This window comes from Molothrus aeneus, chromosome 2, assembly GCF_037042795.1.
Source record: "Molothrus aeneus isolate 106 chromosome 2, BPBGC_Maene_1.0, whole genome shotgun sequence".
NCBI classification, from domain to species: domain Eukaryota; kingdom Metazoa; phylum Chordata; class Aves; order Passeriformes; family Icteridae; genus Molothrus; species Molothrus aeneus.
Window position 1 is genome coordinate 80,097,318 of NC_089647.1, and position 18,165 is coordinate 80,115,482.

Genomic DNA, 18,165 nt, shown 5'->3' on the forward strand with positions numbered 1-18,165 from the left:
AATGACACCCTGTAATGGGCATATTTGTTGTCTGGGTGGAAGTTTCTGGATGTTTCCACTGCATTCAAACACTGAATCATCTCTGAAGGACATTGTAATTCAGTCATCATGAACTCATACCAATGTTTCTTTATTTTGAGCATTATATTCCTTTTCTACAGATGCAATAATTAGAACACAATTAATTAGCTTAAGTATGTGATTTTGTAAATATAACAGTTCAAGCATGTTGTTGAAGAATGAAGTTTTGAATCTTTTTCCTTCAACATATTTTGAAGTAGGATTGATATAGTGGAATTTATCTTACTAAATTATTACATCCTCACAGTCAATGATGCATATTTTGTAGTTACCTGATGCTGCTAGAGAGAATGTCAAAAATTATTAACACTTGTAGAAAACACAATTCACTCCAAGTAAATGCTTAGTATGTGTCAGATGAAGTAGTATATCTAACATAAAATATATAGTAAAGTTGTAAACTATATGTACTCTGTGGGGATTCTAGGGTGTCAGATGTAGAAAACCAGATTTAATCTCATGAATTCATTGAACAGATGTGCAAGTGATATGTTAATTTGACCATCAAATCTGATCATCCTCCCTGGCACTTAAGAAATATTATTTTAGAAGCAAATTAAAAATAAACAAACAAATGAAATGGCAGCATTGCCAAATAAACAGTCAACCAGGGAATAAGCTCTCAGTTCTCAGTTCTGTTTTCACTTCTCTTGAAGAAAAAAACAGAGAGAAAATGCAGAAGTAATGCCAGGGATTACCAATAAAGAATTCTAGAAAACCTAGCTTAATTGAGCAAAATCAATGAAGTGACTAGCTAGAAAACCCTAATGGACCTTCACTATTGTTTCTTACTTGACCACATTTACCTTCAGCAAGCATGTCCAAATATTGTGGTCCAAATTTAGTAAAATGAACCCAGAATCCATAATAACAATATATCCACCAATATATATCCAATATAAAAAGTCTGCTTTGTCTTTTCACTTAAGTTATCCCAGGTCAAAAGATCACCGGATAACAAAATGCCACTCACCACAAATTCAAATAAAGTTGATTCTTAAAGAAAGCTCAGTCCTTAGGAATTTCCATCCCACATAGTGATAATGTACAAATTAAGTAAGTAACAAGTCCAAGCCATTTTACAGAGAAATAAATCTTGGAAACTAGGAGATGATAGCTATAAAAATGGCTAAAAGCTAAAACTATGCTACTGCCCATCAAAGAAACTAAGAGCTTGATGTGAAAACTGACAATTCTCTGAACTTCACTTCTTTCAAATGGACCTCCAAAGTAAAATTAGCTGTTTAGCTTCATTTTAAAATTTGATTTATTAATATAGGGAAAGTCACGGAAGTCACCAAAAATGACATATGTGGTCAAACCCAGACATATTATAAATTGCCTTCCAGTAAAACCAACATTTTTAGCAGCTAAGCTTTCATCATTTCAGGGCAGAGTAGTACAGAAGACCCCAGAGTATGGCATACTGGGTAAAATGAACAAAAGGTAGTTTAGATCAGTGAACTTGGTAGAGAGACACTGGTATTTGTTCTGTACTCTGTCATTATATTTGAATGTGGCCCTGTTAAACCAGTGCCTCTCTCCCTCCTCCAGTTTTTATGTGCAAATAGGAAGAGTAATATTCTCTTGTTACCACATTCTGTCATCTCCTAAAATCCTGCTTTTTAGCTACTCTGTCAGAGTTAAACCAGCAAAATCTCTCCTATATTGATGGTGTTTACTGTTAAATGAGTGTTTTATGCCGTTATAATCTGCATCCATTCAAGGAGGGTAGCACAGTATACAGATGTAAAATACCTTCTTGCAATGATAACTACATACATCCCTCAGCATGCATAAGGTGTTTATCAGAGGTATTCCGCATCCTTTTGTCAAGTAGGGCCCCTAGGGTGCTGAAAATCCCAACAAGCTGCCAGTGTTTCATGCCAGCAAGTCATCCTCAGGACTGGCTCTGGCTAATGATATGCCCAGAGAGAAATGGCGGGACAATAACGCAACAGTGCTCATCACTCTCCAGTGCTGGTGTCTTTTGAAATTTGTGAACCTGATGTTTTTAGCTCTTATCATCTTTCTGAGTGACGTGACTTCAGCACAAAATAGTACTTACATCTTTTCCTTCTTAGCATTTCTATTTTTTTTTTCTATCTAAGCTTTGATATTTTCTACCTCAGAGGAGAAAGAATTTGTATACAGCTTAAATCTAATATGGCAGTGACAGATACCACATCTCTGGAGACTGCAGTTCAGCACTTCCATAAAACCTCTAATAATCCAGCCTACTACAGGAATATGACCATTTTTGTAAAAAAGTGCTCCACATCTATCATATGAAAACAGTAAATATATTACACACCTATTTAAATGGCTTGGCTTTGGGATGTCAGGATTTCAGACTTTTAGAGCTAAGGAAAGGTAAAGCTCCTAGTGGTTCTCACAAACCAAATTTGAATTTTATCATTAGATTTCCCCTCTGCATTTCTTTTTTTTCCAAGAACCATTGTTTTGTTTTAGGTATAAATTATAGAATAATTTTCTTTTTTATAGAAATTAGCCAGCATATAATAAAAGAAGGCAAGTAACATTAAAAATTACTTCCTTTGATAAAAGTGAATGAAGAAACAATAGGACTTAGTAAACTGTATTGTTGACAGAAATGAAGCATAATTTCCAGATCAGAACATTAGACTAAATGCAACTGCTAAAATGAACAATACCTCTATATCCATAGCAATATGTTATAGATGAGATGTTAAGATAATAAAAATAGAGAAAAAGAGAGCAGATAAATGGGTAGAATATACTAAGACTTGGTCTAAGAATATTTATTCTAATAATTGTCTTAATATTTTTCCTACGGCATTGGCTTAGTCAGCCAGACATGATCTAAATTCTAAGTTGGCTATTTTAATTTTTTTTTAATTTTCCCTGCAAGTGTATGCAAAAATATATAAAAGCAGGAATATAAGAAGGGAGACACCGACACAAATTTTACTGTTCACTATGGTCATTACTAATGAGTAAATTCATAGTCTGTGTGGAAACCTGATGAGGGTTTTTTCAGCATTTACCTTTTTTCTTTCTTCTTTTCATACACATCCTTCAAAGATCGTTTATGTGTTTTTAAATACCTTTGGGATTCTTTCCAATACATTTTTAATGATTCTTACATAGGGTTCAGGCTAAGATTGTATCATCAATATTTTCTGCCAGCATCCTTTCAGTAAGTCATGTCTGGTTTGACATATTATACTACACCATTTCAGGGTGCACTTAACAATGGCATTTTAGGTTGGAACAGGAAGGAGCATTTGACATTCAGCCAAAATGGAACTACTATGAAGCAGACACCGCTGAACTGCCTTTCAGTTTAGTCGTGAGGCCTTCAGCACTGTTTTACTCTACAAAACCATTTTTGTTTTGCCATGCCACTTGCAGAGAGTTAAAATCTCCGTAACGCAAGTCCCACATAAACACAATCCCTCTTCCATATATAAGAATGATTGCAACATTCTTTGGGGTTTTTTTCTCTGCAGACTGCAGTCAGGTTTTGGCTAGGTCCTGAATATCTTCCCTTCAAGAGGCCCCAGCTCTTTTACCTAGATTTGTCTGCTCAAAGGCAAGGGTCAGCCCTATAGAAACATATGTCTTTGGGCTCTGTACTTCATCAGCCCTGTCTCCTTTCTCTTTGTTTCCTCTCCCTAGAAATGTCTAAAAGCCTTTATTCCTTATGGTCCATCAGTCTGGATTTGGTGGCAGTGCACCTCCTTCTCAGCTCTCAGCCACCTCTTTCCACCCAGCTCATGCCCCAGGTCCCTTCATGAATGTGCAGCTTAGTGCTCTGCAAAAAGGCCTCTGCTGGCCTTTATTTAGGGTGTTACAAAAGAAAAGCAAATTGCAATCAAAAACAGAATGCAAATTGAACTCAGAACAAAGGTTATTTTTAAAAGGTAGGAATACTTGACAGGGACATGAAGCCCTGAATTTATTTACATATACTTTTGCTACAATTCTCCAAGTATTATGTATTAACATTCTAAAGGGGAAAAAGTTCTAAGTGATTACAGTATTATATATAAGTTTTTCTTCTCATATTAATTTTCCCACATTGGCTGCTACCTACAGAATTAACATGACTGTTTTATAGGTACTCTAAAGAAGAGAAGTATTTTTATACTTGAGTTCATGTAAAAACCTGCAAGTATTTTCACCAGGTTCTTTTGTGTGTTGCCTTTGCAAAAATGTATACTTTCAACAGATGCTATATGTTCAAAAGTTAATTATTTATTCATCATTGCATTCAAATTTTTGATGAAGCATGAAAAGGTAAATTTAAATATTTCAGGCTCTTTCTCAAGAAGGAGGTAGCAGTAAATACTTGCAATCATGTCTCTAATACTAACCCACACTGTTACAAGATTTATACAGAATATCCCAAATATTACCTACTTTCATGAGAATTTTCACTTAAATAACCTAGGCAGGATAATGGGTTAGGGTTAAATGTCATCTAGTTCAAACTCTCCTACCATCAGCAGGAACAACTTCCACCAACCAAGTCACTCAAAGTCCTATCTAACCTAGCCTTGAACACTTCCAGAGACACGATATTCGCAAATTCTTAACTTGTCCCAGTGCCTCACCACCCTCACAGTAAAGAATTTCTTCCTAATATCTGATCCAAACCTACTCTCTTCCAGTTTGAAGCCATTCTCTCTTCTCTTATCACTATATGACCTTGTAAAACACCTTTCTACATCTTTCTTGTAGGTTCTTTTTAGATCCTGGATGCTGCAATTATGTTGCCCTGAAGCCTTCTCTTTTTCAGGCTGAACAATCCTCCTTCTCTCTGAATTTCATCATAGACGAAGTATTCCATCCTTCTAATCATCATGGTGCCTTTCCTCTAAATTTTCTCCAACAGGTCTCTGTCATTCCTGTGCTGAAGACCCCAGAGTTGATGCAGCACTGCGGTGGTGCATGAGCAGAGGGGCAGAATCCCCTCCCTGGCCCTGCTGCCCACGATGCTTTGGATGCAGCCCAGGACACCTTTGGCTTTCTGGGCTATGAGTGCATATGGCTGGGTCATGTCCAGCCTCTCATCCATCCAGACCCCCAAGTCCTTCTGGGCAGGGCTGCTCTTGATCTGCTCATCCCCAGCCTGTGTTAATACCAGGGGTTGCCTGGCACAGCATCTTGTTCTTGGTCTTGTTAATCCACATGAGATTCCTATGGACCCAGTTCTCAGGCCAGTTCGGGTCCCTCTGGACAGCATCACATCCTCCAGGTGTGTCATCCATGCCACTTATCTGCAAATTGTCTGAGAATGCACACAATCCCTTTGTCTATGCTGTTAATGAAGATATTGACTAACACTGGTTCATAACACTGATGTCCATTGGGACTTCTATCTGTCTACTCTGGTGCTATTATAAATCTAAGGCTGATGATGTTTTTCAGGTGTACCATCTACAGATTGGAAGTATTCCATTAAAAACATCTTGGGTTCAGTTTGATTTTATTAAAAACAGGACACAAATTTATAGAGACTCTTCTGGGGTTCCTCTTGTGTTTGTCCTCTTATAACATCAGGAAGCAGAGGAAGTGGCCCAGGAGGCTCAGTCATCCCCTGGATAACTGTGCAGCTCTGCAGGGTGTAGAGTCCTCATGTCAGATCTTCTTCTAGTCTCAGTGTTGACACCTCAGCTCCAAGGCCACCTCTCTGTGACCGGTTTTAGATTCAATTCTCCTAAATTCCCCAATGCCATCTTAATCATGCATCAACTTCATCCCCATTCAATCACTGTGACTTTTCCATAGAAAAAAGTCAAGCGTGCACACTGGATAGCACCTGTAGCATAGCAGAAAGTTCTGTGACCTGAGTATTTAGATTCTTGACCCAGTCACTCTTGTGACTCTAGATAAACAAAATGTTTTTAAAGTATTTTATGAAAACCTGGTAGGATTGACAGACACCTGGAAAAATTGAATAGCATATTCTAATGTAGTAGAATGGAACAAACCTTTCTAAATGCTGCCCTGCATGGTACACAGGAAAACAGTGACACATTGTCATGGATTATCTCCAGATGACAATAAGCACCACTCAGCCTCTTGAACCCTCTGCCCTCTGTGAAATATGGGAGAGAATCAAAAGGGTAAATGTGAGAAAACTAATGATTTCAGATGAAGTGATTTAAATTGGTAAAGTAAAAGTCATGTATACAAGCAAAGCAAAACAAGGAATTAATTCAACACTTCCCATCAGGTGTTCAGCCATCTCCATGAAAACAGGGCACCATCATGCAGTAGTGATTATTTCAGAAGACAAATGCCATCACTCCAAATGTCTCCTTTCCTTCTTCCCCTAGATTTATATGCTGAGCATGATGTTACATGATATGGGATCATCAGTTGGGGTCAGCTGTCCCAGCCTCTCCTCCCCACTCCTTATGCACCTGCTCACCACAAAGGTGGGGTGAGAGGCAGAAAAGGCCTTGACTGGGTAAGTGCTGGTCAGTAATAATGAAAACATCACTGCCTTATCAACACTTTTTCAGCAGAAATCTGAAACACTTACTGATCCAAAACATAGACTATGAAGCTATCCAGCTACTGTGAAAAAAGTTTACTCTATCCTAGATAAAAACAACACTTGAATATGCTTGACTATTTGCCCTGGTCATTACTCAATCATTTGGGTACACAGCTGCAATAACAAAGAAGTGACCAAAACTTGGGTCACTTGTTCATTTCTCCCTTTGATGATGCAGCAAAGAACTATAACTATGTCAATCTAGTGTTAGTTACTGATAATGTAATAACTGCACTAAACATTTACAGGTAAGAGAATCAGAAGAATGAAAAGCCAGCAACAATACTGCAAGCTGAATTAATGAAAGATCATCAAATATTTAAAATCAACTCTTAACTACAAACTGAAATTGTTGCAAATATCCAAATACCTCACATATCCAGTAACCAGTTATTAATGTCATCAGTCTATTCTGTTGTGCAATGGTGCAGTTCTAGGAAAGCCAACAGTTGGAAACTATGGCATCAAACAGCTTTCATGTCTGCAGACAATTTTGCAAAAACTATTTGGATGACTACACAATCATTTACTAATTAATAGAATAGCCTCTCAGTTATCAGGCATCGTTTAGAGATACTACAACATTTAAAAATAAGTTTGTACACTTAGACACCTTAAATTCTGTGATAGAGGCAAATTAAAAGAATGACTAGAAAAATTACCGACTTTTAGTTATTAGTTTAGCATTCCATTCTTTGAGCAATTTTCTAATGAAAACTCTTTCTCTTGTAATCCTGAATAGTATGTAAAAACCCCAAAGAAAACACTTAACTTTAAGAACTGGTGTAGATCATCCAAAAAAACTGCCTTAAGAGAGCTTTTGCCACATGAGTAAGGTATACAGGACCATCTTCCCTACCTTATTCAAATCACATGCACAGGGAGAAATAAATTCATAACTTTGCATAATATTGTGGCAAAAATGTCCTGTAAATGCACCCGCAAGTACAACTCTGATTATGATTAAAGTTTATCTTATTATAGTCTAACTAAGAGGATCATTATATTATATACTGTGCCATGATTAAACTGCTTTTTCTTAAAGTAGCTTGAATTTATGTTCAGACTGCTTTTATATTCATAAGCTCACAATACTACTCCACACATCCCCAGAGAGCAACCCAGGAAAGACTATTCAAAGTACTAGCACTTATTCTACTGTAATGAGCATTACTCTCGGTACTGTAGTAACTCTAAGTCAAATACACATAAACCCCTTTATATAACATGCTCAGTTTCAGATGTGATCTGGATTAACCTTTAAATAGAAAGAAAAGGCCTGCTGCAGATCTGTGTAAGGCTTTTGGCAATTTGAGTCATAAATTGGTCTCAGTCCTGTCATCTGAAAGCAACAGAGATTTCGGCTGATCCGTGACTGTAATGCTGCCTATAAGTGGTGACCAAAAGAAAAAAAAAAAAAAAAGGAAAGATAGCTTTAGATTCTGCTTTTCTCATTCTTTAATCAGATGGGTTGTGCTTTTTTGTGCAAAGGACAAAATTAGTCACTGTCTTGGTTTCAGATATAATATTATTCTGTTGGGTGTTACAAATAGCAGGAATAGATTTGTATTATTTGTAGACTTGCATATATTCAAACATTCAGTATTTTTGACTAGCTGGAACTAATGGAACAGATTTTTCAGAGCAAACTTTCATCCCCACAATTTAAATAAATTGCTAACAGGAAAGGTTTTTTATGACATCAGGTAAAACCTTGAAAGGTTCAGTAGTGACTTGAGGCATATTTAGACCCTGTAATGGAGAGCTGACCTGAACTGGTACTTCCACTTGATGCAGAACTAATTGGCCTAAAAAGTAGTTGTTTGGTCCCAAAAGGAATATAGTTGCATAAGAATAGTTCCACCTCTGCACTAATAAACCTTGCCTCACAGATGTTTTCTTAACAGAGCTTTTACAGATGTAGATATTATGCCACATATAATATCATGTCATAGAAAGTACAAAGAATTTTTTTTCTAGTACTAAAATGAATTTAGCAGCTCTTGTACATTTAGGTGAAGTTTGAAACACTCCAACAAAAGCAATCATGTTATTTTCAGCCTTGATTATTTCCTTTTTCTCCTTCAGCCACTTTCTGTATTTCTAATGAGGCTTAATCTTTATGGTAGAAATTCCAATGCTCAGCACATTATGTAGGTAAACAAGACCTTTGATATTTTGCTATTTTTGTCCTTTGAACATAAACAGAAAAAAAATTAACATTCCAGATTGTCACTTCTGATACATTCACACTTCTTAGTTGGGAAATTTGTCCTATATGTTAACACACATTTATTGTTGATATAAAAAGGCTTGCCAGCATACTGTGAGAGTAAAACATACTGTGGCTAGAAATGGACCCAGGAGAGGTATGTATTTCCCTCTTTCTTGGGACCTAATAGGGCTTCTGATATGTTTAATTTGACAGGTCCATTTTTTTTCCCTTTGCATTATTTATCAAACAGCACAAGTGTCTGAACCTTAAGGCAATCAGACCATGTTCTGCCAAACACAAAATCTTTTAGGAAAGTGTTGAACTGTATATTCCTCTTACTATAGATTTACATGTGACATCCTACAGGGGTCAATTTTACATTCATCTTATTTCCCATAATATAGGGTAATCAGATATCCTGATGCTATATCCTAATATTATTCATAAGCTGCTTGTAATTTTTCTCTGTTGTATTTGTTAAAGTCAGTATTTTCTTTCTTAAGTTTCACTTCCTGTCAGTCTAGGGCAGCAATTTAACCAGAAAAATCAAATCTAGCATTAGTTCTCCCATAAGTTATCAAGCAGTTTTAAGGATTTTGATAAATCCAAAATCTGTTTTCTAGGTTCAAATAATAGCAGAAACATCTTTCACTAAATCAAGATGCTCAAAGCCCTGTTCAGCCTGGATCTGACCTTTTTCAGTGATGGGGCATCCACACCTTCTCTGGCTCACCTCTTCCTGTGTCTTGCCACTCTTGTTGTAAAAGGTGTCCAATCCATATGTCCAACATAAATAGACCCTCTTTCAGCTTAAAACCATGGTCCCATGTTCTGCCACTACCCACTTGGCAAAAAGTCTCTCTCCAGTTCTCTTCAAGCCCTTCTTCAAGTATCGAAGAGCTAAATGTTGGCGGATGCAGAGCTTAACATGACCCAGCAATGCATGCTAACAGCCCAGAAATCAAGCCATATGTCAGGCTGCATCCAAGGCAGCATGGCCAGCTGGGCAAGCAAAGTGATTCTGCCCCTCTACTCTGCTCTCATAAGACTCCACCTGGAGTGCTGCACCACCTCTGGGGTCCCCATCACAGCAAGGACATGGGCCTGCTGGAGTCAGTCTAGAGAAGGGCCACGAAGATCATTAGAGGGATAGAGCGTGTCTGCTATGGAGACATAGTGAGACGGTTGCTCAGTCTGGAGGAGGAAAGGCTCCAGGGAAACTTTAGAGTAACCTTCAAGTACCTAAGGGGGGAGCTACAAGAGAGCTGGAGAGACTTTTAACAAAGGTCTGTAGTGAAAGGACAAGGCAAAAAGGTTTTCAACTAAAGAGGACAGATTAGACATTAAGAAGAAATTCTTTACTGTTAGGGTGGTGAGTCACTAGAACAGGTTGTCCAGAAAAATTGTGAATGCCTTGTTACCGGAAGAGTTCAAAGCCAGGTTGGATGGGACTTGGAGCAATTTGATCTGGTGAAAGGTACTCCTGACCATGACAGCGGGTTTGAACAAGATGGTCTTCAAAGTCCTTTCCAACTCATGTCATTATGGGATTCTGTGATTCTGTAATTCTACTATTCTATGATACAATGAGGTCTCCTCAGAGCCTTCTCTTCTCCAGGCCAAACAACCTCAATTCTCTCATACCGTGTTCATAGGAGAGGTGCTGCAGCTCTCTGATCATTTCCATGGCACTCCCCTGGATCTGCTTTAACATGTTTGTGTCTCATTCTGTAGACCACTGAGCTGTTCACAGTATTCCAGGTGGGTTCTTAGAAAGAGGGAAAAGTTACTTTCCTCCACTTGCTGGCCATGCCACCTTTTATGTAGCCCAGGATCTAGTTGGCTTTCTAGACTGCAACTGGCATTGCTGGCTTATGTCCAAATTTTCATCCACCAGTACCTTGATCCCTTCTCCACCAAACTGCTTTCAATCTGTTAAAAGCTCAGGGTTCCCTTTGCTCTGGGTCTCTCCTTGGAGGCATCAGCTAAAGCTGTTATTTTGGTATTTAGTTCTTGCACCAAAATGAAATAATTTTAAGAATTGAGATATCTTAGACTCTACTATGGGAAACCTGGGGTTGAGCCAGTAAGCAAACTCTCTCTGATGGTGTGGGTGTGGTGTGTGTAAGGAGACAAGTCTAGCCCTGGTCAGCTCCCAAAAGCTGCCAGAATGGCTTCTATATGGTTGGACAAGAAAGTTTCCTTTGCATACAGGACCTTGCTGGTCTGGGACTGTCCGTCCTGAATATTCTGGTTTGAAAGCAAAACCAGAGAGAGACCAATTCAGAAATACACTTTATTAGGAAAAGGGAAAATAAAACCAAAACACATGCAATAATACAAAAGAAAAACCACTGACAGAGACAGAATACAACCTGACACCCTGTTGGTCAGGGTGTTGGTAGCAGTCCTGCTGGAGTGGCAGATGTGGTTCTGTTGGAGCAGTGATCCTGTAGAAAAGGTGTAGTCTTCATTTACAGATCCAGTGAAAAAGACAGCCTTTCCTCTGGGAATCCAGTGGAAAGACTGACTGTTCTTTCCCAAATCCCAGATTATATCCAGGTGGCCATGTTTAGCTCCTCCCCCCTGGGCGGAGCATCTCACAATGGGCTGTAATCATTCTGTGAGTCATGTGGTGGGTCATTAAACAGAAATGGCTCCTGAAGGGAGTTATCTCTGAGTCATGTGGAAATGCATTGATGGGCCCATTAACAGGAGATAAGGAAGAAATAATGCCCCTCCTGGTTTCAGCAGCTCTTGAGGATGGGAATAGAATATATCTTAATATTGTAACCGAGGTCACTGAAGAAGGTTCAGAAGTTGTATAATACGTGATGGTAGAGAATGTGGAGCCAAGCTCCTGTGAGTAGTACCCACACAAAGCAAAACAAGCAATCAACGGGCACAAACTGGAAATACAGGAAATTATATTTATAAAAAGACAGAAAATAAGACTTTAATTTTTAAATAGCTGTGAAACACTAAAAGAAGATTGCTAAAGAGGGTACAAAATCTTCATCACTGAAAACATTTTAGAGATGACTGAAAGTGATCCTGGGTAAAGTACTCTAGGTGTTTGTGCTTGAACAAGGGTGTTGGACTAGCTATTCTCCTGAGGTTCCTTGCAACATAAACTGATTTTTGATTATGTGATTACTCTTAATCACCTTTGCCATAACACATCTGCTCAATAGACACAGAGTCACATATGTGCACACATACACACTCCAAAAACTGTTTTTTGCTTCTAACAGTTTTTACTAGTGTAAATAGGATTATTTCACTGATGACTTAGATTATTTAAGTAAGCAAACAGTGATAGAACTGTTAGCAAGTTGGTGGCAACATCTGATATGGAAATTTAATTTTTTTAAAAATGACAATATTTACTTTTTAGTTGTAAAAAAACCCACCAGTTAGTTTTACTAAGTTTTGCAGTAGATTTCATTCCTGTTCTTGGCATATGTGTTTGCATATATAAATGTTGAATGTGTTTTTGTTTACTTGAAAAAGTAGTACTCGAATAACCAAAGTTTTGAAAGAGAAATTAGGAGGTCTTCCAGCTTGTCTTGACCAAAAATAAATGCCATGAAGAATTCTTACATGAGATTATTGCTTTTGCTAGTTCACCTCAGAAATGATATAAATTTTTTCATTTCAAACAACATGTAATGAAAATTTTAGTGACTTACATGAAAAATGGATGCCTTTGGGAAGGAAGAAAATGCTAAAAAATGCTGTATCTCTTTGCTTACATATCCCCCATGAGGAGCGTGTTGTCTACAAACACAGTTGCAATTCATATCAGAGGAAGTTCATTTACTTGGTATGAGGTTTTACTAATAGATGATTCCTGTAGTCAGAGTACCACTGAAATGGTTTGAGTATTCAGCTCGTGTAGTTTAAAATACTAACTAAATTGCACATTCCATTATTTATTACTATGTGGAAGAAACAGTTCAGTGAAACTATAAATGTTACAGACTGAAAATACAGAAGAAGTTGAAATTGTCTTTCTTGCCTGGCTTTTCTAATATGCACTAGTTTAGTCTTCTTTTAAAATAAAAAGATGTGAACAGCTGTCATAAGGCATAGTTACATTACAGTTTTTTTTTGTCAAAAGGTTTAATTTCCGTAATGGTAACAGACACTTGTAATGAGTATGTTCAGAATTCTAGTATTCATAGAATTTCAGCATCAAAATTATGCCATAAAATTTTTGAAACAGAAACTACCGAAGACCCTTCCATGATGAACCTTCCATTCATTACAATATGGACAGTATATGTTCCTGTGACACGTGTGATTAGAAGCAAATTGATTTACCTATGACACCACAAAGACAGTTATGCATTTGAAGATAAAATAACAGAGCAGTTAACCTTCAGGTGTTGAATGTTTTGAAGAGCTGACAATCTTGGCAGAGATTGTAAAGAAATGGCAGAAAGTATCTCTTCAAGATATAAGTGAACCAGCTGATTTTTGCTGCAGTGAATGATTTAATATTGCTGAAGAACTACTATGTCCATTATTAATCAATTTCCAAAATTAGTAGTGGTAGGGAAGTTTCATTTTGCATCCCAATCTAAAGAAACTTTTTGTGGAATATGCTTATTACACAGAATTAGCTTTGAAACCTGCTTCCTCCCTGCAGCTCAGGTTAAATATGTGAAGAGAAGATTTCCTACTCTGTTACATTCCTTGGATGGAGATCCATGCCACAGCAAAAATACAAGGGTTATTCAAATCTTAGAATTGTCTGAGAGTGGCCACACAGAAATTAGGGCTTGTCTCTCCAGAAAGGTGGTGGCATCTGTAGCCCAGCTGAAGCACATCTACACCAATGTGCCCAGCTCAGGCAGCAAACAGGAGGAGCTGGAAGCCAATGTGCTGTGGGAAAACTGTGACACAGTTACCATCATGGAAATTTGGTGCAAAGGTGCACACAACTAGACCACAGCAATAGATGGCTGTGAAGTCTGCAGAAGGGATAGGAAAGGAAAGAGAGGCAGTGGGGTAGTCCTGTGTGGTATGACTGTCTGGAGCTTCATGGCTGTTATGATAGGACTGAGTGTTTATGGTTAAGAATCAGGGGGTAGACAACAAAACAGACATTCTGGTGGGAGTCTATTATAGACCACCCAACCATGATGAAGAGGCAGACAAAAATATTCTATAAGCAGTTGGAAGAAGTCTAGTGATCACTGGCCCTTTTTCTTATGGGTGACTTCAACTCACCAGATGTCTGTTGGAAATACAAGGCAGCAGAGAGAAAACAGTCTAGAAGGCTCCTGGAATGTGTGGAACACATACAACTGGTGAGTCAGCTAGGAAATGGGCTCCACTCGACCTGTTTGTGAACAGAGAAGGAATGGTGGATGATGTGGTGCTTGGAGGTTGTCTTGATCATGGCAATCACTGAATAAATAGTGTTCCATCCGCAGAGGAGTAAGGAGGTGGGGTCAGCAAAACTGACACCTTGGACTTTGGAAGGACAGACTTAGCCTGTTCAGGAGGCTGATGGACAGTGTCCCTTGAGTGGCTGTTCTGAAGGGCAAATGGACAGTGTCCCTTGAGTGGCAGTTCTGAAGGGCAAAGGAGTCCAGGAAGGCTTGTCATTCTTCAGGGAAATGTTAAATGAATGGGAACAGGACATTCCCATGTGTCAATAGATGCACTGGCAGAGAAGAAGACCAGACTGTCTGAACAGAGAGCTTTTACTGGAACTCAGGCAGAAAAAAGAGAGTTTATGGCCTCTGTAAGAAGCAGAAGGAAACCCCAGAGGGCTACAAGGATGTGTGAAGAAATAAATTTGAAGGGTCAAAGTCCACATGGATCTTGGGCTGACTATTGGTAATCTGACTATTGCCATAGAAAACAATAAAGCAGTTTTCCGTAAATACATCAGCAAAAAAAGGAGGGCCAAGAAAAAACTCCATCCTTAGTTGGACTCTGGGGGTACATAGTAACAAATCACTGGGCCCAGGTTTGTTTAATATTTTTATTTACATGTGGGCCAGGGATATTGTATAAGGTTCAGGAAAGTGATGTGTCTGGTTCCTGCACTTCAGTCACAACAACTCTGTGCTATGGTATGGGCTTGGGGAAGAGTGACTGGAAACGTGCCCAGAAAGAGTGTGGACAGCAGGACTAGGGCAGTTATTGCCCCTGTGTACTTGGCACAGTGAGGCTGCATCTTGAATACTGTGTTCAGTTTTTGGTCACTCACTGCAAGAAAGATATCAAGGTGCTGGAGCAAGTCCAGAGAAGGACAACAAAGTTGGCACAGGGCCTGGAGCACAAGTCTTATGACAATAGCTGATGGAACTGGACTTTTTTAGCCTGGAGGAAAAGAGGCTCAGAGGGGAATTTATCAGTCTCAACAACAACAACTTGGAAGGAGGTCTTATTCAGGTAAGTGTCTGTCTCTTCTCCAAAATAACAAAATGAAATGCCCTCAGGTTGCACCAGGGGAGATTTAGACTGGATATAAGAATGACTTCTTATGTAGTAGAAAGGTTTGTCTGACACTGTAATTGGGTGCCCAGGGAAGTGGTTGAGTTACCACCCCTGCAGGTATTTTAAATGTGTGGATGTGGGACTTGGGGACACGGTTTAGTGGTGACTTGACTATGAGAGTTTAATGGTTAACAAAGTACTGTTAGAGATTTTTTTCAACCTAAACAATTCTATGATTATGCTATTATCATCTCAAAATATCTTTTTGTCTGTTCTTCATCAATGCTTCAATATTTTAAATATGTGCTAGACATATATTAAAAATCTAACTGAAGTCAGTTGAATCTGAGTTTCTTACCCAGGGATGTACTAGGGAGGAAAATTTCCTAGATGATAATTTACAACACATGCCTTCTTCAGAATAATGAGAGTAAAATATGACTGCATGCACATATTTCACTTACCATCACAAGGTAGATGTAATATTAGGTAAATTCACAGTAAATGCAATACAAATTACCAGCCTTGTGACAACTGCACATATCTTCTTAGATTCCTGCTTTTTCATAGGTCTTGTGTCTGAAGTATTAGTTTTAAGTTATCCTTAGACTGTGTTTGGACTATTAGTCATGTGTCAACAGCATTGCAAATATAGCTACAACATCTAATTCATTTTGAAGTTGGATTGTAAGTACCAAATACTATGTTCTGAGTTCTTTTGAAATCGAAAAATGATTGTCATTTAAAAGTGCCTGCTCTTTTAATGACAACATTCATATACCAAACTAAAAATATTGCAGTAGAACATCAAAATTGCCACCACCTTGCTCATATATATGACAAGAAAAGAGAAACAACAGATATCAACAAATTAAAGACACCAGTAATCCTAGTATCTTGAGTTTATTAAGAGTTCTGTTTCTTGTTAGATGAATAGAGTCCCTCCAATTATTAGTAGAGTTCTAGGATTCCAGGGTGAATACTTCCTTAAAACAACATAAGTTAGTATTACTAGATGGACTTCAGCATGGCTATTATATGACTATAGAGTCAATATTAATAAAAACATTTACAAGATGAAACTGAAAAAAATATATATTGAATAGGATTTATTTATCCATAGAGACAAGGAAAATAAATCTAAAATTTCTGGGAACCTGAACTAGATACTGCATTTAATTACTTCATGATTTCATATATGTAAATTAAAAAATCTATTAATAGCAGAGTATCAATTTTCAAAATAAAGCATAGGGATTTAACCATGTGAATTCTAGTAGTGTCAAACTGTGTCACAAACCTGCAAATCTGCATTTGGAAATGTAATGTTTTGTGTTAGAAGGAAAATTCAATGTGAAATACAAAATGATCTAGAAGCTAAAGTAAACACATTTAAAAGTAAAATTTTAACTGAATATTTTCATTGACACATACAATTTCATGAAAGTGGCCTGGAACAGTTTCTTAGAGTATATGGCATAAAAATGAGTTTTGGACAGTTTCAAATGTTATTTTAAATTATTTGCAAATATGAAATGTATTATGCATCCAGTTCTTCATTTCTTGAATATTATTTTTATGTTTCTTTTCCAAAGAAATAAAAAGGAAAGAGCAGGTATACTTAGCACAGCTTTTATTTTTGCAGATAGTATGTCATCTTTATAAAATAAAAGTAGAAAACATTTAAATGTTCTGGACTACAAATGTAATGCATTAATGAGGAAGTAATAGAATTTCATTCTGTATGTCTGCTTATTAGAGATCAATATAGCTCCTGTTGGTATCTATGACTATTAAAATTTTAAACTCAGTAGAACATACATCAATCAACTCTTCTTTAAACAATAAATTACTTCTTAATCTAAGGTAGGCTAAGGGGCCATCATTTATATCTGGATATATAAATGAAAAATTTAAGCTGTTTATAAAGTATAAATACCATTTAAATAAGCTTCTTCTTTCCTATCTTTTATATTACAAGTTGGTTCAGAATAAAGTATAGAAGTTTGGATGTCAGAAGGTAAAAACATCACTCTCATGTGTTTGATTGTATCTAGGATTTAAAAAATAAATTTGTTAGACTAGAATTAAGATTTTTGAAATCATGTTGTGTTGTATTCCAAACCACATGAAGCTGATCTTAGGGATGAAAGTAGTAATAAAGTGGATAAGTAAAATTTGTTCTCTGTTTAAGTGATTTGTGCACTGCTAGGAAAGGAATTTTAAATACTTTCAAAAGTTGAAAAAAGGCCATATAGGTTCTGTTCCTCTAGAAAATAAAAGTGAAACAGCTAGCATGGCATTCCAAAACAAAACATTCTCATAACTGGGTTTGAAAGCTAAAAGTTCTTGTCCATAAATCCATATCCAGATGAAATTATCCTCTTATGGCACACAACTAAATTCCAAGTAACTTTATATTTGCATTATGAAAGAGGAGATATTGATTTAATCTCTATCTCTAATTATCTAATTATTAATTATGTCTAATGAAATGATTATCAGCCTTTCTTCTGGGATCCAGGTCTTGAGAAAGGAATAGGAAGCATAGATGGGACACCAGCTAAGTTTCCAGAGTCATGTGAAGGACATTTCCAGTAGCAGGATTTAACTTAACATTGAGGCAATCCTGCTCTCTATTGACAGACCTCGGTGACTGTGACTAGACATGGTGAAAACTCAGCTGAAGCTGAAATGAGTCCAATACTAAAGATGAGTAGAAGCAATCTGCACATTGCAACTAGCCTTATGTCTTTAGTATATCTAATCCATGCTTGTGTATAGGCCAATTCACAGAGGCCCAACACAGACCATCTCCAGTGGGGTTTTTGAGCCTGTATACATCAAGGAATTTATA